The 21816-nt window shown below is 41.5% G+C and overlaps 1 pseudogene; it reads left to right on the forward strand.

Annotated features, from left to right (window-relative positions):
• Positions 1–21816, forward strand: part of LOC136546144 (probable acyl-activating enzyme 17, peroxisomal) — a 43379-nt pseudogene that overhangs the window by 11353 nt on the left and 10210 nt on the right.

Raw genomic sequence — 21816 nt, forward strand, 5'->3', positions numbered from 1 at the left:
AAGATCTTTTTTGAGCTTTTCATTGTCATTCTTGAGCTTGACAAACTCATCATAATCATCAACTTCAACCACTTGCTTGCCCTTGCTACTAGAACTTTGCTCAATGCTCTCAATAATCAAGTCATCACATGATGTAGCTATATCAATCTTAACAACATCGTTAGTAGCATCATGTGGCTCATTGGATAAGAATTCTTGAGCAATAACAAGAGTATCATGATTAACCTTAAGAGTGGTATATTCTTCTCTTAGCTTGTTGTGGCTAGTGATGAGCTCATTATGTGTCCTCTCAAGTTTATCATGTTTATCTTTAAGCTCTTTCTTAGAAGATTTGAGCTCCTTGAGTTTGGATGTTATAGCATCATTTGCTTCTCTAAGCTCAACACTAGCCTTTTCGGCTATATCACATTTAGCTAAAAGTGCATCGTTTTTAGCCTCTAGCTTCTCATTTTTAGCTCTAGTTTTTATAATGATCTTAGTATATTGTTTTAGCAATCTAGCAATCATCATCACTAGCATGCTCATCATCACTACTATCATCATTGTTTGATACCTTGTGGTCACCCTTGGCCATAAGGCATAGGTGTGTAGAGGATGATGGCGGTGGTGGCGATGAAGATGATGAAGAGTTGATAACAATTGCGGCCACCTTCTCGTTGTCACTATCATCATTGGATGAGGCACTAGATGAATCAATGTCCGTGAGCTAATCACCGACAATGTATGCCTTTCCACTCTTATTCTTCTAGTGGAAATCTCTCTTCTTGCCATCTCTCTTCTTGTATGACTTGTTCTTCTTCTTCTCTTCTTCTTCTTCATTACTTGAGTCATCTTTCTTGCCCTTGTATTTGTTCTTGAACTTGTCTTTCTTGGGCTTAGTGAATTGGTGTGCTAGATGACCAAGTTCTCCACAATTGAAGCAACCAATCTCGGAGATTGGCTTCCTTCTAGAGCTAGTGAAGAACTTCTTCTTCTTGCCATCAAACTTGATGCCACTCTTGTTGAGCTTCTTTAGCATCTTGGCGGTCTTCTTCACCATGAGAGCAAGACTTTCATCATCAACTTCATCATCACTTGAGCCCTCATACTCAAGTCTTGCCTTACCCTTCTCACTACTAGAAATGTGTTCATCAATGATGATTCAGTTGTGACACTTACAAATTTCGTCACAGAACAAGCGCTTTCTATGACGAAATTTCTAGCTTCGTCATAAGTAACAAGTGACGAAGCTTTGGCATGAAGAATAATGATGAAAACAAAAGAATCGTCATAAAACAACAAAACTAAATCGTCATAGATCGTTTGGCTCGTGTACCACCTCGAGGACATGGCATCGTGGTCCCACCAGCAAGTCCCACCTCGAGGACGTGGCGACATGGTCCCACCATTGGGTCCCAACCTCAAAGACGTGGCGATGCAGTCCCACCAGCGGGTCTCAGCCTAAGGATGTGGCAGCGAACAAGTGGGGCAGCGTGGCCCACACGGTCCAGGTGGACCTGCATCCTTCCGCCTCCCTTTTTTTGCCAAAAAATAGCGCACGCAGGGAGATTCGAACCCGCGACCTGCTGCTAGACATGTTGGTGTGTTACCACTGGAGCACTCGCCGTTTTGTGATAAAGGCATGCATGTTTTTCTATTTGTAAACGTATAACATGATAATTGATGATTTTTCCCTAAAATTTTCTAAAATCATTCTCTATCAATTTATTTTGTTGGTTTTGTCAATATATACATATGAAAAGGTTGAGCAATTTAAATTTTGAATTTAAAAAAATACAACTTCAGACAAGATTTTGGTTCCCCAAATGATTTCAGCTGAAAAAGTGATAAATACCAAAGTTGAATAACTCATCAAGATCTACAACTTTTGTATTGGTCATTTCTTCATATGATAAAGTGGTAACGACATTGTTCACAAATGTGACACATCTCTCACAAGGTTTTATAAACTATATGAGACATGTGTAAGATTAGTGAACAATGTGTGCTAAGAATTTGTCAAATGAAGAAATGAACAAAATAAAAGTTGTATATATTCATGAGTTGAAAAACTTTGGTATTCATCGCTTTTTATGTTGAAATCAATTTGGGTCTCAAATTTTGGTTCGAACTTGTCTTTTTTCAAAATTTCAAATTTGAAAGGTTCAAATTTTGTCAAATGACAAGATGACTAAAATAAAAGTTGTAGATATTAATTATTTGAACAACTTTGGTATTCATCACTTTTTATGTTGAAATCATTTTGGGTCTCAAATTTTGGTTCGAACTTGTTGTTTTTCAAAAATTCCAACTTGAAAGGTTCAAATTTTGTCAAATGACAAGATGATTAAAATAAAAGTTGTAGATATTAATGAGTTGAACAACTTTGGTATTCATCACTTTTTATGTTGAAATCATTTTGGGTCTCAAATTTTGGTTCGAACTTGTCATTTTTTAAAATTTCAAATTTGAAAGGTTTAAATTTTGTCAAATGACAAGATGACCAAAATAAAAGTTGTAGATCTTGATGAGTTGAACAACTTTTGTATTCATCACTTTTGCATATGAAATCATTTAGGGTTTGAAACTTTAGTTTGAACTTGTCAAAATTCAAATTTCAAATTTTAAAATGTGTAAAACATTGTCACATCCAAGTTTGATCAAACTTAAATGCTGAAGCATGATTTTAGAAATTTTTAGAAAAAAAACCATCATATTTGGAGTTAGTATGAGGGAGAACAACTTGTTACAAAGTTTACCCACAAATTAAAAAGAGAAATCACACTATTCTAAATGATCCTTACATGATCTTAGTGAACATTGTGATTTCTTTTTTTAATGTGTGGGTCAACTTTGTAACTAGTTTTTTCTTTCTCATACTAACTCCAAATCTGATGATTTTTTTCCTAAAATTTTCTAAAATCATTATCTATCAATTTATTTTATTTGTTTTGTCAATATATACATATGAAAAGTTTGAGCAATTTAAATTTTGAATTTAAAAAAAATGCAACTTTCAGACAAGATTTTGGTTCCCCAAATGATTTCAGCTAAAAAATGATAAATACCAAAGTTGAATAACTCATCAAGATCTACAACTTTTATATTGGTCATTTCTTCATATGATAAAGTGGTAACGACATTGTTCACAAATGTGATACATCTCTCATAAGGTTTTATAAACTACATGAGACATGTATAAGATTAGTGAACAATGTGTGCTAAGAATTTGTCAAATGAAGAAATGACCAAAATAAAAGTTGTAGATATTCATGAGTTGAACAACTTTGGTATTCATCACTTTTTATGTTGAAATCAATTTGGGTCTCAAATTTTGGTTCCAACTTGTCATTTTTCAAAAGTTCAAATTTGAAAGGTTCAAATTTTGTCAAATGAAGAAATGACCAAAATAAAAGTTGTAGATATTCATGAGTTGAACAACTTTAGTATTCATCATTTTTTATGTTGAAATCAATTTGGGTCTTAAATTTTGGTTCGAACTTGTCGTTTTTCAAAATTTCAAATTTGAAAGGTTCAAATTTTGTCAAATGATAAGATGACTAAAATAAAAGTTGTAGATAATAATGAGTTGAACAACTTTAGTATTCATCACTTTTTATGTTGAAATCATTTTGGGTCTCAAATTTTGGTTTGAACTTGTCATTTTTTAAAATTTCAAATTTGAAAGGTTCAAATTTTATTAAATGACAAGATGACCAAAATAAAAGTTGTAGATCTTAATGACCTCTGCAACTTTGATGTTTATCAAATTTTCATTTAAGATTATTTGGTGTCTCAAAATTATTTTAGTAGTTTTGATTTTAATTATTTCGAACTACTTTACGTTATTATTACCTTTTTTCGTGGGAGCCACCAAAATACAAGTTCCAGTATCCCTAATGAAACACTTCATTTCCACCAATTTTTAGGATGTGAGCTCAAATAAAACATGTATTCTTATATATATATTTGTCTTTTGCGATGTTGTTTGACATGACATGTAGTTTAAGTTGGAGTTAATTTACAAAATCGTGCAGTAAATGACTTAAACCTTAAGAAATAGCAAATAACTTCAAAAACCCTTGATAATCCTAGACAACACCTCTTAGCTAGTCTAGTTAATGTAAAAATTATGTTGAACACATAAGTATCATGTAAACCATAGTTATTATGATTTAATTGTGATGATTAAAATGGAAAAAATATGAGACATGTTGGGCCTTAAAATGATGCTCAGGTTCAGCCCAAATCAAGACCCCTCTCTCTCAGCCATTAGATCTCAAAAGGGACGGTCCATATACGCTATACTTCATATAAAACCTACGAAACCCTACCCTCTTCCTGTACTCCACCACCACCAGACCACCACCCCTCTCCTGCGCCTCCTTTTCTCTTCTCCCCATCGTGAGACGCAGAGCCGTAGCAGAGCGGCTTCCTTGATTCCTCCTATCCACCAGCCGCCAGCTACCGCCCCCAATGGTCTAATCCTACGATGTGCCACACTCACCTCTCCTTCACGGTCAGCAAGAACTGGAGGCCGCAGGATGCGTCGGCCCTACTTGATGAATAGAGCGGAGGCAGCCAGAGCCCCCTAACCGCCGTGCCATGGCAGGAGAGGAGGCAGATGGATCCACCACGGACAGGATTCGGCGGCACACGGTAAGGGCTATGCCGGATCCGGCACTAGCACGAGGCGGGAGGTGGCGGTGCTCGAGCATGGCGGCAGCCTCGTGCATGAGCAGTGGGCCACTGTGCATCCGACGGCGCATGAGCTAGATCCATCGTCAGCGCAAGACGGGCGGTGGCAGCACTCGAGCTTTCCTCGTCCTCCCCTATGCGCTCCTACTTCCTTCCATTCTGAGGTACTGTAATGCACATCCTCGTACTCTCACTATGCCGTTTGGTTGATAATCATTATAGCTGAAACTTTAGGTGAATGGCGATGCTAGTCTCTTCGGAAGTACAAAACTAGTAATCGACTGAATACCAAAATGTCCTCAATTAACACTCCAAATGCAAAATGTGATCAATATTTGACAACTTCAGGTGCACAGAGTTGGTTCCTGATAAGGTTCGGTCAGCACTTCAGAACACACTCAAGGATTATAGCTGGATTACCTTGATCTCTACATTGTAAGAAGCCAAAACCAATGAGTTGTTGTTTCAACTTTCTTACTGTGTTATGCAAATATGCAAGATCAGTTGATACTTTCTAATAGTTTCATGGCTTGTAAATAATTTATAAATGCTATTGTTGTCTGTTCATGGTACAATCCTATTTTTAGTTAGCTAGGAACATGTGATGTTCAATGGTTTCTATTATGTGCTACCATAGTAGTTAGCTCTGGTATGAAAGCTTCAGATCAATGCATCTGAAATATTTGCAAAGCATTGGCTTTATTTATATGCTACAATGCTGCCTAGGATACTGTTCCATGTTTACTTTGAGTTATCAGATTCCATTAGTATCAACTGATCTTGGAAGAGTAACCATTCAATCTTAAGCATCTGTTGACTGAGCGTGGATAATGAAATTAAGTACTGCTGGTAGCAGATATATTCATATATGCACATCTTAACTAACCATCCAGATAGTACATAAGTGTTTTAAGAAGGAAGATTTGGTCAGAATGCGACCTGCAGTTAGTTAATGCTTATTTTTATTTTTATTTTCCTCACATGATCGCCATAGTTAGTTAATGCAGCCTTGTGTCCTACAATATTTTTATGCAGGAGACTAACATGTCCAAGTGGTCATGCATGTGGAAGAAGCACAGCTGAAGTAGCCGAACAAGCTTCCCCCTGTGATGTGTGTGGAAAATAATGGTACACCCTGAAATCCAAGACTTAAGTTGTGCTAGCTGTTACTTCTCACCATTTTTTTTCGGTCCCTCAATATATTGGAATTAGTTCTTATATGTCGCTCGATGTCTAGACATAGTTGTTCTTATAGCCATCAGTTTTGTATATAGCTGACTTATATAAAATGTATGGTGGATTAATGAGATATGTTGCTTTGTATATGGTGGATTAATGATATCTTTTGCTTCCTATATGAAATGACATGTGATAAATTTGTGACGGTGGTTTTTTGACGTCAGTTTCTATCAATGCAGCATAGGTTTTTATTTTTTAAAATACATCTTGTGTGATATTTCCTCCTCAAATTAATGCAATAAGTATCAACTAATGATGGGTCATTGCTGTTTCAGTCAAATATGGAAGCTTTGAGGATAGAACCTATTGCTGAAGGTGAGACAGCAGTGTCCAGTATGCAGGTTGTGTCCTAGGTGCTCTCCCAGAACAGCTCAAACCTTTTCCTAAAGAGTGTTGGCATCAAACTAGTGCCATCCTCCAAATCATCATCATAAAATGAAAGCGAGCTTCGAGAGCAACTAGCAGCTGAAGCTACGGCTGCTGTACAAGGTGAAATCGATGAACTCAGGAAGATAAGTGAAGAAGCTGAGGAAAAGCTGGCGAGGACACAAAAGGAGATGGAGGAGTACAAGAAGCTGACAGAGATAAGCAACAAGGCAATGGAGGAGAACAATGTGCTGCTCAAGCGTATCTTAGCCATCAACAATGCTTCTTCGACATGAGCGCTGCTCGTAGCTGCTGGTTCATTAAGCAAGGGGTCTGCTGGTGATTTTATTTATGTAGTAACTTATGTTGCTGGTGGTTGGCAACTTTTTATTATTTCCTATGATATTAATATGAACTGAGATGAAACTAGTAGTTCAAATGTGATGTCTAGTGAGTTATGTGAACCGAGTTTAGAATTGTTGATTAAGTTGTTGGTCATTGGAATATTGGACCTGTTAATTTATGGAAGCTTTTGGTCATTTCAGTATTATTTGCATTCTGTAATGAAATTAGCATGTGCACTTGTGATGAATTATCTGACCTTTCTGTGACGATTTGGTAATTGATTCTATGACGAATTTCTATTTACTTCAGTGACAAAAATGAGAACCTATCACAGCAAGCCTTGTGGCCCAATAAAAATTGGACACGTGGACCATCCACATCACTGGCCACGTCAGTTGCCACGTGGTCGGACACGTCACTTGCAATGTGGACGCACCACATGGACAAGACACGTCAGCTACCAGCGTGGTAGACGTCGTCTGGCCACCTAACAGACGACAAGTCATGACGAAAAAGGGGCTATATCAATGACGAAAATAGATCATTATAGAAAGAATACACTTCTATGACGATGGCCATTTCGTCATAGAACAAATGCACATCTATGACAAAAATAGACGTTTCGTCACGGTAGGTAAAATATGACGCGCATTCAATGACGAATACCATATCATCACAAATTCGTCATAAAATAATACATGTGACGATTTTGGAGTCTTCAGTGATGAAAGAAGAGCATCATTGATGTACACATCCATAGTAGTGTCTCTTGGCTAGCTTTGAATGCTAAGTCCTTATCTTTCTTCTTGGTAGAGGATGAGCCATTTTGTGGCGTGATGTGCATGTACATCTCATGAGCATTGATCTTTTCTAAGATTTGTGTCAGTGTAGCAGTGGAAAGATCACCTTGATGTAGTATGGTCACAATATGCCCATATTTGTTAATAGGGAGGACACTCAAGATCTTTCTTACAACATCAGATGGTTGCATTTGAGTGAGTCCAAGCCCATTGACTTCCTCTACAAGAACATTCAAACATGAATACATTTCATTAGCACATTCCTTAGGAAGCATTTCAAAAGAGTTGAGCTTTTTCATGACAAGATGATAGCGTTTCTCATGCTCACTCTTAGTTCCCTCATGGAGTGCACAAACGTTCAACCATAGTGCATGGGCGTCTTTGTGGTTCCTCACCCGATTGAACACATCTTTGCAAAGGCCTCTACAGATGGTGTTTCGAGCCTTTGCACTCCACTTCTCGTAATTCACTACATCGCCTTGTAGGTTAGTAGCATCCCGAGGATTTGGGAAGCCTTGTGAGGTGGCTCTAAGTATACCAACATCTAGAGCCTCTAGATACGCCTCCATGCGAATTTTCCAATAAGGAAAGTCATCTCCCTCAAAGATAGGAGGTCCATCCCCGTGAGACATCTTGCTCTAGGCGGTTAAACCTAAATATGTGAGCACGAGGCTCTGATACCAATTGAAAAGATCCAGATGCCCAAGAGGGGGGTGAATTGGGCTAATTCTAAATTTCTTTGCAATAATAAAATCCTATGGTTAGCCCAATTAACCTCTTGTGCCTAGAAAGTGTTTCTCATTGTTCTACCGCACAAAAGACTTGCAACCTAAGTTCCAATCCTACTCTAGCATGGCAATTCTATAAATGTAAAGACGAGAATTGAATTGCACAAAGTAAATGCTCAAAGTAAATAGAGAAGGAGGAACGCGGCGATGTTTTGCCGAGGTATCGGAGAGTCGCCACTCCCCACTAGTCCTTGTTGGAGCACCTGCACAAGGGTGTAGCTCCCCCTTATCTATGCAAGGATCAAGTGCTCTCAATGGGTTGATTCTTTGACACTCCATCGCGGTGAATCACCCACAACCGCTCACAACTTGAGTTGGGTCACCCACAAGCTCCGCCGGGTGATCACCGAACTCCCAATCGCCACCAAGCCGTCTAGGTGATGGCGATCACCAAGAGTAACAAGCATGAACTCTCACTTGACCACGACAAGCCTAATGAGAAGGTGGATGCACACTTTGCTACTCTTGATCTTCACTAATGAGGGCTCTCTTTGGGATTCTCAAATCTCATTTACCTCACTAGGACCTTGCTCTTCTTAGCACTCTCTAAGGTGTTTCTCAGCTGTTGGAATGAGTAAAAGTACCCCCACACACGAGCGGAGGTTGTATTTATAACACCGGCTGAAAAACAAACCGTTATGTGCCTCTGCGGGGTGACCGAACACTCCGGTCATGTTGACCAAATGCACCGGTCAGTACACCTCGAATTCTAGTGGTTAAGTGTTGACCGGACGCTGGCGATGTCCGATCAGCACTGATCAGACGCGTCCGGTTATGTTTTCCCCTCACTGGAACCTTACTGATGTCGACCAGATGCTAGACCTCCAAAGTCTAGTCACTTGCTGAGCAGCATCCGGTCAGTAGCCGAAACCTGATCAGTGTCTGGTCAGCATTGAGCAGACACGTCCGATCAGGATTCTCCCTCTCTGGGACCTTACTGGAGTCGACCGGACGCTGGTCCTCAGCGTCCAGTGACATGACCTCATAGCGTCCGGTCACTTCCAAACACTTTCACCTTGGTCAAATGAACTGACTGGACCCTGAGCCAGCGTCCGGTTAGTATTTGACCCTCCATTCACTTCCAACTCTCGAACATTTGTGAACGAACTTTGCTCCATTGGATCAAAGGGTTGTTATGGAGCTACCTAGTGCTAGTTTCAACAAGTGTGCACCACACCTAACTCACTAGACTCACCTAGGTCAAGCTACCCATTCATACCCCCCTTAATAATACAGCCAAGGGAAAAACAAAGTCCTAAACTACTCTAAGTGTCTCTCTAACTCCAATCGACACTTAGAAGTAGTCTAGCCTTAACCATATTGTCCATCCTTTGAAAACCGAACCAATTTCCATCGTAGGGGCATGACAACCTTGATTGCCCAATCGATCTCCATTACCGTGACCTAACTCAATTATTTCTGCAAAACACACGTTAGTCACAGTAATCACGTATTGTCATTAATCACCGGAACCCAACTAGGGGCCTAGATGCTTTCACCGGCGACGGCGTCATCACCTCTTGGTTTTTTTTCACTCGGTGCCTACTGCTTGTTATGCTGAGAGAGGAAGGGGAGGGAGATGAATGACGCTAGGGTTTAGGGCAGAGTGTTGTCCGCACAGTTTTGATCCATCATGATCACTGCATGACTGTTTGATCTGCATCGACGGCTGAGAACTGCCAGGGCAACATTCGGCCTAGGTGGGCAGCTTTGCCAGCCTAGGCCCAGGTTGCGGCCTAGGAAGGCGTAGCGTGTGCGAGAGCAGTGCAGGCTAGGCCGCTTCGCTGCTAGGGTGAGCACTGTTTCAATGGGCTGGGCCAAATGAACAGTAGAAACTGAGTTATTGTTTTTATTCATTTTCAGAAGCAAATTTTGATGATTTTTTGTCTAGTTTCAATCTCTATCAAAATTTGAACCAACGGGATAATTTTTTCAGAGAGTAGATTAGTATAGTTAATTGTTTCTGAAAAGTAGATAAATAATTTTTTCATGTTTCTGCTGCAATGTAATAGTTTATTATCTTCTAATTAAATTTGAACCAACGGTAGAATTTAATTTGAAGAGTAGTCATTTTTAGTCAGTAAATTATAATATTGTTATTTTTCTTACTAACGTTGATAATAGCAATATTATAATGTTTATTCATAAGTTTTAAATGCATTAATTCCATTTTTGCCCAACGGTGATGTAGAATTAGTGTATAAGAATGTTGTATGTTTTAATTTTGACCAATGTTAAATTAAAGCATACAATTATGATGTCATATTTTCTCACTATCTTTGACGGTGTTTTTCAGGACTCAACCCAATGGCATTTATCTCGCACATACCATCTCTTGAAGGGGGCAACTATAGGGTATGACGAGAGAAGTATGAACTAGCACTTGCGCTGTCTGAAAATGACCTAGCGCTAACCTCCCCGTGTCTGACTAAGCCAGTGGACCCGGTGATGGAAGATAATGAGACTGATGTAGATTTCACTGCTCGACAGCGAGATCATGCAGAAGTGTGGATGAAATATGACATCGAACGTAAGAAATAGGACATTTCAAACCACAAGTGTTTGATGGTGGCTAAGTCCACAATTTTAGATGCTATAAGGGGGTCTACCCCGATTGTGATACCGCCATAGAGTATCTTAAGAAGGTGGAGAGTTAGTTCACTGGCTCTTCAAAGGCTTATGCCAGTACTTTGATCAAGAAATTGTTCAATAAAAAATATATTGGTGGCAGTATCAGAGAGCATATATTGAAGATGGGCAACACGGCTTCAAAGCTGAAGCCAATGGATTTGGGGCTCAAGGATGAGTTCCTGATTCATTTAGTTTTTGCTTCCTTGCCAAAGGAATATAAAAACTTGTTGTTAATTACAACATGTAGCCCGATAAGTGAGATATAGAGAAGCTCATCGCAATGTGTGTTCAAGAAGAGGAGAGGCTGAAATCCTTACATGGTGACTCTACTAACCTTGTGAAGGACAACAAGAAGAATAACTTCAATAAGAATGCCAAACCTCAAGGGAAAGCCCCTCAGAATGACCACCATCCAAAGAACAACAATGCTCAAGTTGAGAAGGATCAGTGTAAATTATGCAAGAAGCATGGACACTACCAGAGGGACTGTCCAGACTTTCTGAAGAACCTTCTAAAGAGAAGTGAGGATTTTATTACATTCATAGAAGAATCCTTGTATTTAAGTTATGCAAAATCTACTTGGTGGATTGATTCAGGTGCAACTATTCATGTTGCAAATTCATTACAGGGATTCCATACGGGGAGGACAATGCAAAGAGGAGAAAGAAGAATTAAAGTTACAAATAGAGTTGAAGCTTAAGTTGAAGCCATTGAAGATCTATCTCTAGAATTAGATGATGGTTTTAGATTGCAGCTTTCAGATATTCTTTATGTACCCTCTTTGTGAAGAAACATAATAAGTGTTTTACATTTAGATGATGATGGATATGATTGCCATTTTGGTAATGGCAAATGTAGGATTGTGATTAATAATAAGTGTGTTGGTCTTGTCTTCCGACAAGATAAGCTTTATTTATTATCACTTTCTGAGAATATGAATGATATAAGTACTGAGAATGAGAATGCCTCTTCGTCTATGAATACAACAAATAAGCGGAAGAGAGTGCATGATGTATCTTCGAAATTATGGCACTGTCGTTTAGGCCATATTTCGAGGAGAAGAATAGAGCGATTGATTCAGAAATCAATTCTTCCGCCTTTAGAATTTTTAGATTTAGAACAATGCATATATTGCATAAAAGGAAAGTATGTTAAGAAAATAAAGAAAGATGTCAAACGAAGCGGAGGAATTTTAGAAATAGTTCACACTCTGTGGTCCTTTTCCTGTGAAGAGTGTGGATGGTTATGATTCATTTATAGATGACTATTCTCGTTTTGGATATATTTATCCAATTAAGGAAAGATCAGAAGCATTGAATAAATTTAAAATATTCAAGGCTAAAGTAGAAAATCAGCACAACTTAAAGATTAAGGTAGTAAGGTCCGACCTTGGGGAGAGTACTTCGGTCGACACACCCCATATGGCCAAGTTCCTGGACCCTTTGTAAGGTTCTTATAGGAAAATAGCATAGTAGCCCAGTACTCTACACCAGGCGAGCCTCAGCAGAATGGAGTAGCTGAAAGACGCAACCATACCTTAATGGATATGGTAAGAAGCATGATAAATTACTCTCCGTTACCGATAAGTTTATGGATGGAGGCGCTGAAAACTGCCATTCATATTCTTAATCGAGTGCCAAGTAAGTCGGTGCCCAAAACACCGTATGAGTTGTGGACAGAAAAGAAACCCTCACTAAAATATTTACGTGTGTGGGGTTCTCCAGCTGAGATAAAAGTATTTAACCCAAACATAGGGAAGCTGGACTCCAAGACAGTCAGTTGCCATTTCATTGGCTATCCAGAAAAGTCAAAAGGTTATCGTTTCTATTGTCCTGATAGACAAACGAAGTTTGTAGCAACAAGATATGTTGTCTTCTTGGAGGAAGATATGATCAGGGGGGCATGGTAGCACGAGAAATAAGTTTTGAAGAAAAGCAGGTATACGTGCCCACTTCTATGGTTCATGAGCTATTCTTCACGCTACCTGTTGTTGCTGTAATAACAGTGCAAGACACTGTAGTAACAACACCTATTGTTAGTTCTCCTGTGGCAACAATGAATGAACATGAGGAACCTATCCTTCAGGATCCCCTAGAACCCGTTGTCATACATGAGGGAGAGCAACAACAGCCTCATGTTGAACAAGCGTCATCTAACGAGGCCCCTAGAAGCTCTCAAAGAGTCAGGAGATCGGCAATTCCTAATAATTATGAAGTTTATGAATGTGAGAAATTTCAAATGGAGGGTGATCCCACCTCATTTGAAGAAGCCATGAGAAGCGCTCACTCATCCAAGTGGCTTGAAACCATGGGAGATGAAATGAAATCAATGAAAACCAACGGTGTTTGGGACTTAGAAACAATTCCTAAAGGAGTCAAGACAGTAGGTTGTAAATGGGTCTACAAAACTAAACATGACTCCAAATGGAATATAGAAAGATTTAAAGCACGACTTGTGGCGAAAGGCTTCACGCAAAGTGAAGATATAGATTATAATGCGACATTTTCTCCAGTCTCATGTAAGGAATCTTGTTTTAAAAGTATTTAACCCAAACATAGGGAATCACTATGGCGCTTGTAGCATATTACGATTTAGAATTACATCAGATAGATGTAAAGACGGTGTTCCTGAACAGGGATCTAGAAGAAAAAGTTTACATGGCACAACCGAAAGGTTTTGTTGTGGAAAGAAAAAGAACGTATGGGATGCCACCTGTAGAAATCCATTTATGGATTAAAACAAGATTCAAGACAGTGGTATTTGAAGTTTTATAGTACAATAAGAAAGTTTAGGTTTCAAGAAAATATAGAGGACAATTGTGTTTATGCAAAGTTCAAGAATGGAAAATGTATTTTCCTAGTCTTGTATGTGGATGACATCTTGCTCGCTAGCAGTGATGTTAATCTACCACTAGAAACAAAGAAATTTTTGTCCTCAAAGTTTGATATGAAGGATCGGTGAAGCTTCGTTCGTCCTAGGAATAGAGATTCACCGAGATAGATAAAAGGAGGTTTTAGGATTATCACAAAAGGTATACTTAGAAAAGGTTCTAAAGAAATACAGTATGCAAAATTGTAAGTCTTCACCTGCTTCCATAGTCAAGGGCGACAGATATGGAGAATTTCAATGTCCCAAGAACCAATATGAGATCGATCAAATGAAAGTGGTTCCATATAGTTCAGCTGTCGGAAATTTACAGTATGTGTACTCGTCCTGACTTAGCATTTGTTACTGGGTTACTTGGCAGATATCAGAGTAATCCAGGAATAGAACACTGGAAATTGATAAATAAAGTTTTGCGTTACTTGCAAGGTATAATATACAGAAGATCTGATTCTCTGCACATAAAGGGGTATACGGATTCTAATTATGCGGGAGATGACAGAAAGTCCACGTCAGGATACATATTCACTCTCGCAGAAGGAGCTATATCGTGGAAAAGCTCAAAGCAAACCGTCACTATATCATCCACAATGTATGCCAAGTTTGTAGCATGTTATGAGGCCACAGGGCAAGTGAATTGGCTGAAGAAATTTATGCCTAGGTTGAAGTGGTAGACGACATACATAAGCCACTCAAGTTATACTGCGATAATAATCCAGCAGTATGTTAAGCTCACAACAATAAGTCAAGTGGTGCTGCCAAACACATGGACATAAAGTATTATGTTGTGAAAGATAAAGTCCGGGATCATATAATTAGTTTTGAGCATATAAGAACAGAAAAGATGCTCGCAGATCTGCTTACAAAAGGCTTACCACCCAGCGTATTCAGAGAACACTTAGCCGGCATGGGTTTAAGGGAAAGCCTATGATTCCTGGACAATAAGGGCCTAGTTGAGAATCTATTTCAAAACAGAGAGGTGCGTTGTAGCTGTTTAATCTAATGGCAACTGACCGTGACGATGAGGCACGCTCTATGCACTGATCTATGATGAAATAGGAACAAGATAAAATAAGTAAGATAAGTTTAAGTCATAAGGTGAGATCAAGAGGAAGAATGTTAGATTGATCTCTTTCAATTGGCCCAACGGTCAATTGGGCCCTTAGATCCACGTCCTGATCGTAGGCGTCCAACCGCACCATGGTTGGTGACACACAACGCCATAAAAAAGAGGTGGAGGACGGGGCACAAGGCACGAGGTTTACCTGTGCCGCCAAACACCCCACCTACACCTCCAACCCTAAGCCGATCTAAGTGAGGGGACGTTGCCAGCGACGAAAAGCTCCGCCACCGGCCAATGCAGCCACTGCACCGCCGCGCCTCCACCGAGTCTCCACCAAGCACCGTGATGGCCACCTCGTCTTCTGCAAAGATGGCCGATGGTTTACCACCCGCACCCCTATCTCTCTCACTCTGTCTATTAATCCCCTACTGGTATATGTTTTAGGATTTACACTTCATCAAATGTATATAAGCTACTGCTACTCTTTGATTCCGTTCGCTGCTTGTTACTGTTGCAAAATTGAGCTTACTGTCTCAGATCGATCCGTGGGTTCGGACAGGCGTACTGGAAGATGGTATTTGAGGAGATGGGTGTCCAATTCAGTGTAGAGCTATCCTGCATCTGGAGAGAGAACGCTGCGCATCCTGGCGGCGAGTGGCTACCGGGCGCCGAGCTGAACGCTGCTACTGCTAAACCCGGGAGGAGCTCCGACAGTCCAGCCATTGTATGGAGGGATGAGGGGAAGGATTCTGAGCCTCTTAACTTTATGTCCCTAGAGGAATTGAGTTAGAAAGTTTGGTGGGTAACCATATCCTGCTCTAAGAAGTTTTGCTAGTTTTTATCATAGCCATGCTTTTGATTCATCATAATCTGATTACATATCCAATTTGTCTTCCTATGTCTAAAGCAGCCTCGTGGCGAATGCACTTGATGCCCTGGAACTGCCAGAGGGATCTGCAATTGCTATTGACATGCCTATGGATGTCAATGCTGTTGTGATCTACCTTGCAATCGTGTTGGCAGGATATGTGGTTGTCTCAATTGCAGACAGTTTTGCTGCACCTGCAATATCGACGAGGTTGAAGATATCAGAAGCAAAAGCAATTTTTACCCAGGTATCTTGCTAACCCTGTTGCTACTGGTTGATTCCTTCTTCACTTAATTAGCTGATACTCTTTTCTGAAAAGAGTTTATGCTTAAATAAAGCTTGGGAATACTGACAGTCCTTTTCTTTCTAGGATTACATCCTTCGTGATGACAAAGAACTGCCATTGTATAGGTGCGTTGTTTAAGTACAAAAGCTATGCATCAAGAATTGGTATTTATTAGAATATACTTCTCACACCATATTTTGGGTTCTACAGTAGAGTCGTGGAGGCTAAGGCCCCTATGGCAATCTTGATTCCTGTAAGGGGGTCTTTGCCAATAAAGGGACTACGTGTTGACGACCTTTCCTGGCAAGATTTCTTTGGAAAGGTTAATCATACCGAGTGAGTAATTTTCTTATCATATCTTGAAATTTGGGGAGAAGCCCAGGTTGTACGACAACCTTTCCTGTGTTATCTCAACAACGATTTCTAGAGTGAATTGTACTGAGCGCAGTTCTAGATTATTTTCACAATGTGCAATGTTCAATAAGCTCACTATAAGAGTCAGGGTTCTGAAGTCGCGCATACTATGTAGGAATGGTATTGAGCCCGCGCGGTCCGATGGACCGTAAGTGCCGGTGACAGTGAAGTCGAGGTCTGAAGCATTACAGACGAAGATAGTGGTGAGAGTGTGAGGTCTGATGAAATGTTGTTTCACAGTGAAGAGGGCGGGATCCCAGGCCGTCAGAATCCCCCCCCCCCCCCCCCCCCCCCCCCCCCCCCCCTTGTGCCGTCAGTCGGCGCAAACACACAGGAAGAGGAGAAATTGATGGGTAGGAAGGCTTTGGCTTTGTACAAGTTTATGGTGTCGAGTTTGGTTTCTTGTAGGCAAATTATGGAAGGTTTAGCATCAGTGAAAACATTGCGCACAACACCACACTTGTCCGAGTCACCTAAGCCACGAACGTTCCACGAAACGATGTAAAAGCAGCGAGAGTTCTGATTCATTACCAAACACTACAGCACCAACAAGGTTCGAAAAGCTCCCAACAAGCCGAAGGCAAGGTAGACAGCGACAAGGTAAAGAAGAAGTAAATTAAGATAGATGCACCACCATTTTTAGGACCCCAGCGAGCATTGGGGCCGAAGTGACTGTTGCAGTAGTAGATCATATGGCAGCATCAGTCACCACACCGAGCCCGCCAGCATTCTTGCATCTGAGGTTAGCAGCGGACACGAGCTTGCGCAGCTCCGCCAGCCCCAGAGGCAGCATGTTCCGCGCCAAGATGTTTCGCTTGTTGACGTGTTTCTTCAGCGTCTTGGAGCACCCCGACAGGGAGTTGAGGAGTGCTTTGCATTGGACCGCCTGTGTGGTCTTGTCCACGAAGTTGGCCGGTGCCTTGGCGGCAAGGCGCGAGCTGGCCCTCCTCGGGATGGGGGTACCAGCAGCTGCAGCGCCAGCAGTAGCAGCGGCAGCAGCGCGTGGGCGGCGACGGTAAGTGATGATGCCCGGTGGCGGAGGCAGCCTGCTGACAGGAGGTGAGGCGAGAGACGGCGGAGGAGCAGCGACGCTAGCCGGGCTCGCAGGGCTTGAAGTGGTGGCCATGGGAGAGGCAGAAGGCGGCAGCAAAGGCGGCGGCGAGCTTGGCGGCAAAAGCGAGGAGAGCATACGTGCGATGGAGAAAGCAAGCCCAAGGTCGACCTGGGCAGAGGGCGCCGTGGCCAGCTGCTGGCCACCCAGAGGATCAAAAGCATATTGCCGGTTGTAGTAGGGGACTTCAATCTTGTGCGCTGCACCACTGACAAGAACAATGGGCAGTTTAGTGTGCCACTCTCCAATGCTTTCAATGAAACCATCCAAGACCTTCAGTTGTCTGAAGTCGAGCTTTCTGATCGGCTTTACACCTGGACCAACGGCCAGCCACACCCTATCGTGGCACGGCTGGATAGGGTCTTCACTAACAATGATCTCGACTTGATCTTCCCACTCACTAGCCTTTCCTCCCTTCCTAAACCGACCTCGGATCACACTCCGCTCTTGCTCTCGCTTTCCACAAGCCTTCCTAAGTCAGGCTTTTTCTGTTTCGAACGTGCCTGGCTTTGACATCAATCCTTTCTTCCTACTATCCTAGCGGGTTGGCAACAGACGCATGAACGAGCAGACGCCACCGGGCATCTGGCCTCGTGCATCAAGTCGACGCGTGCGGCGGCTAAGGTTTGGTCGAGGTGTATAAGGCCACCCAATTACCTAATTCACAACTATAAATTCATTATTCAGCTATTTGATTTCTTCAAAGTCCATTATCGGGGTCCCTGGTGACTCGATGCCCTCGCATCTGCAGCACATCGACGTAGACAGGAGCACACCAAGCAGATCGATAACAGCACCCTTCATTGAGCAAGAAACAAAGTCAGCTATGTTATCAATGAACTTGAACAGTGCTCTGGGACTTGATGGTTTTGGCCCGGCCTTTTACAGAGCAGCATGGGAGATAGTAAAGGTGTAGGTTATGAACTTTATGTCTGCTTTTTATGGGGGACAGATCAGCCTGGATCCGATTAACAGATCACATATGGTGTTGATACCAAAGAAGCCGGCAACGGTGGATGTTGACTCATTTAGGCCAATATGCTTACAGAACTGCAGCCTAAAAATTCTTTCAAAAGTGCTAACCAAGAGACTGCAGGGTGAGATTCCGAAGCTAATCAACATCAACCAGACAGGTTTCATCAAAGGAAGATCCATCTCAGATACCTTCGTATATGCATTGGAACTAGTTCAAGTGTGTCACAAGAGAAAGAAACCTGCAATAGTTCTGAAACTGGACTTTGCCAAGGCCTTTGACACAGTGAACTGGAATGGTTTGTTCAGTATCCTATCCGTGAGGGGCTTCCCAGACAAATGGAATCAGTGGATCAGCTCTCTCCTAACCTCCTCGAAATCCACAGTGCTAGTCAATGGATGCCCGGGGCCTTGGATCACATGCAAGAGAGGCCTTCGTCAGGGTGATCCTATTTCGCCTTACCTGTTCTTGCTGTTTGTAGAGACTCTTCAGGGTATGATTGCTAGATGCTCTGAGATCAAACACCCATCGGAAGATGGCTTACCATGTGCAGTGCTCCAATATGCGGATGACATGTTAATCGTCCTTTAAGGCAACACCACTGGGGTGGCTGCACTGAAGAACATTCTTGATGATTTTGCATCTTTCTCTGGCTTACATATAAATTATTGCAAGAGCACATTGGTGCCAATTCATATGATTGACAATATAACCTAGGAATGCGTTCAGGTTCTGGGTTGGAGGCAAGAATCCTTCCCACAGCCTTATCTGGGGCTGCCACTGTCGGTGCACAAGCTCCCACTATAAGCATACACGCCTTATATCTAGAAGACTGATAGATATCTTAGTACATGGCAAGCAACCTTACTGAACCCTATGGGTAGAGCTGTGATGGTTAACTCGGTTCTGGATTCTCAACTGGTGTACTTCATGAGCTCACTGCAGTTGCCTCCATCAGTGATTGATCAACTTGACAGGAGAAGACGTGCCTTTCTGTGGAGTGCAGACAAAACAGGAAAATCCAAACCAGCAAACTGCCTTGTTGCATGGATCAATGTGTGCAAGCCAAGAGATCTAGGTGGTCTAGGGATCAAGGACATGGGCACACAGAACATATGCCTGCTGCTCAAACTCATCCATAAGCTTCATCACCCCAAATTTTCTGCATGGGCACAATGGGTCCAGGGACGGGCCTCAATTGCAACGCTCAATGGCGATATTCATGGTGACCACTGGCAGGTGCTTCGACAAATTCTACCTCTGTATCAAGCTATCACAACGGTTGCCCTTGGAAATGGAAACAACTGCTCCTTTTGGTCTGATGTTTGGACTGGAGATGAGGCCCTTGCTGACACCTACCCGGCACTCTTCAGTCATTGTACGTTCAAGGAGGCTATGGTATCCCAGATGTTACACACCGGCCTACAACTGACTCTGGTACCGCGCTTGTCTCAAAGGGCATGCTTGGACCTGCATCACCTACTACAGATCGTCCAGGCGACCACACTGTCGCAAACACCGGACCAACGGACATCTTTATTCAGCAAGGGAGATTCAGGGCTGGACAGTGGTGCTATTTATAAACTACTGAAAGCCAAGGGCCAACCGGATGACCCTAGGGCCAAGTTCGTCTGGGACAACCATGCACCGCCTAGAGTGCAGCTTTTCATGTGGCTTCTAGTTCAAGGAAAAATCCATGCACGATCGGTGCTACACACCAAGAGAATACTGGATGATAAAACCTGTGAGGTATGTAACGAGGCCGACGAAACACCGGCGCACATAATCAATGGCTGCCCCATTGCAACTCTGTTCTGGCAGAGGCTTCATCTACCAGAAATGATGCAACTCACAACTGATTCCTTACATACCATCTCAACGACTGGAGGCATACCCACTGATGAGTTCTCTGCCTTCATAGCGCTGGGTTGCTGGCACCTGTGGAAGGCCAAGAACGAAAAAAAATCTTCAGACAAGAATCCACTTCTGTTGATCAGGTGCTAATAAACTGCAAGATTGCTGCAGAACAATGGAGGTTCAGACTTCCAAGAAAGAAAAAGCAAGTCGCCGACATATGGTGCCATATCTTAGAAATGGCTAGAACAGGCCAGGGCTGAAACATTGGACCATAGGCTGCTTTAATTGCTTAGGAAAATTGTAACCACCTCGGCGTTTCTATAAACAATATCTGTACATTATGAGGCTGTTCGGAGCCGTTATAATTAAATAAATCAGGTGGGGAACGCCCCCAGTTGACTGTCAAAAAAAAATAAGCTCACTAGTTGCTTGGTTAAGTAGTATGGAAAGAAATTAGTTAAGTCATGAAATCCACCTAGTTTCCTTGGAATAACTTGATTCTATTGGACATTCACTGATAGAACCAAAAAAAACTGCTGGGCGGAAAATTACACTGCTGTTAAGCAACCTGCCTATGCATTCAGGCCTTGTTTAGTTGGCGTTTTTTTTGAAAAATGATACTGTAGCACTTTCGTTGTTATTTGGCAATTAGTGTTCAATCATAGTCTAATTAGGCTTAAAAGATTCATCTCGTGAATTTTGTCTAAACTGTGTAATTAGTTTTATTTTTTATTTATATTTAATGCTTCATGCATACGTCCAAAGATTTGATGTGACGAGAAATCTTAAAAAATTTTGCAAAATTTTAGGAACTAAACAGGCACTCACCAATGTCCTATTTTCATCAGGGACCACAGGTAAGATGACGTTTGATAATTTTGTCAGTTCTGACATGTCTCGTCCATATGCAATTATTAGGTATACAGCTGCATACTGCAAACTGGCCAATGGCAGATCCAATTTATGATGATAACAAGTTGATCAATTAGGTGCATTTAAAAATATATTTGTACAAAAATTTCTGACACTTCTCCATGTTCAGGGGAGCCCAAAGCAATTCCATGGACACATATAACACCCCTAAAGGCAGCTGCTGATGGATGGTGTCACATGGATATTCGTAAAGGAGATGTTGTTGCATGGCCAACTAATCTTGGTTGGATGATGGGCCCTTGGCTTGTTTATGCTTCCTTACTGAATGGAGCTTCCATGGCTCTGTATAATGGCTCCCCAAATAGTTCAGGCTTTGCAAAGTTTGTACAGGTACAGAAAATAGACAGCTTAATTCACAAAATTAGTGTCAGAATGACAGAAATTATGGACCATTTCACAATTGTGTTCATATACATTATACTGTCTAAATATCAATCCCAAATAGCTAGAACATAAACTGAATGCACAAAGTTTTCTATGCATGGTTTGCTATTCCAGTTAAGCTTTTTCGGGTAGTCATCATGAACCTCAATCATTTCACTTGGTTCGCTCATACGTTTGTGGATCTTTATGAAAAATGAA

This window comes from Miscanthus floridulus, chromosome 3, assembly GCF_019320115.1.
Source record: "Miscanthus floridulus cultivar M001 chromosome 3, ASM1932011v1, whole genome shotgun sequence".
NCBI classification, from domain to species: Eukaryota; Viridiplantae; Streptophyta; class Magnoliopsida; order Poales; family Poaceae; genus Miscanthus; species Miscanthus floridulus.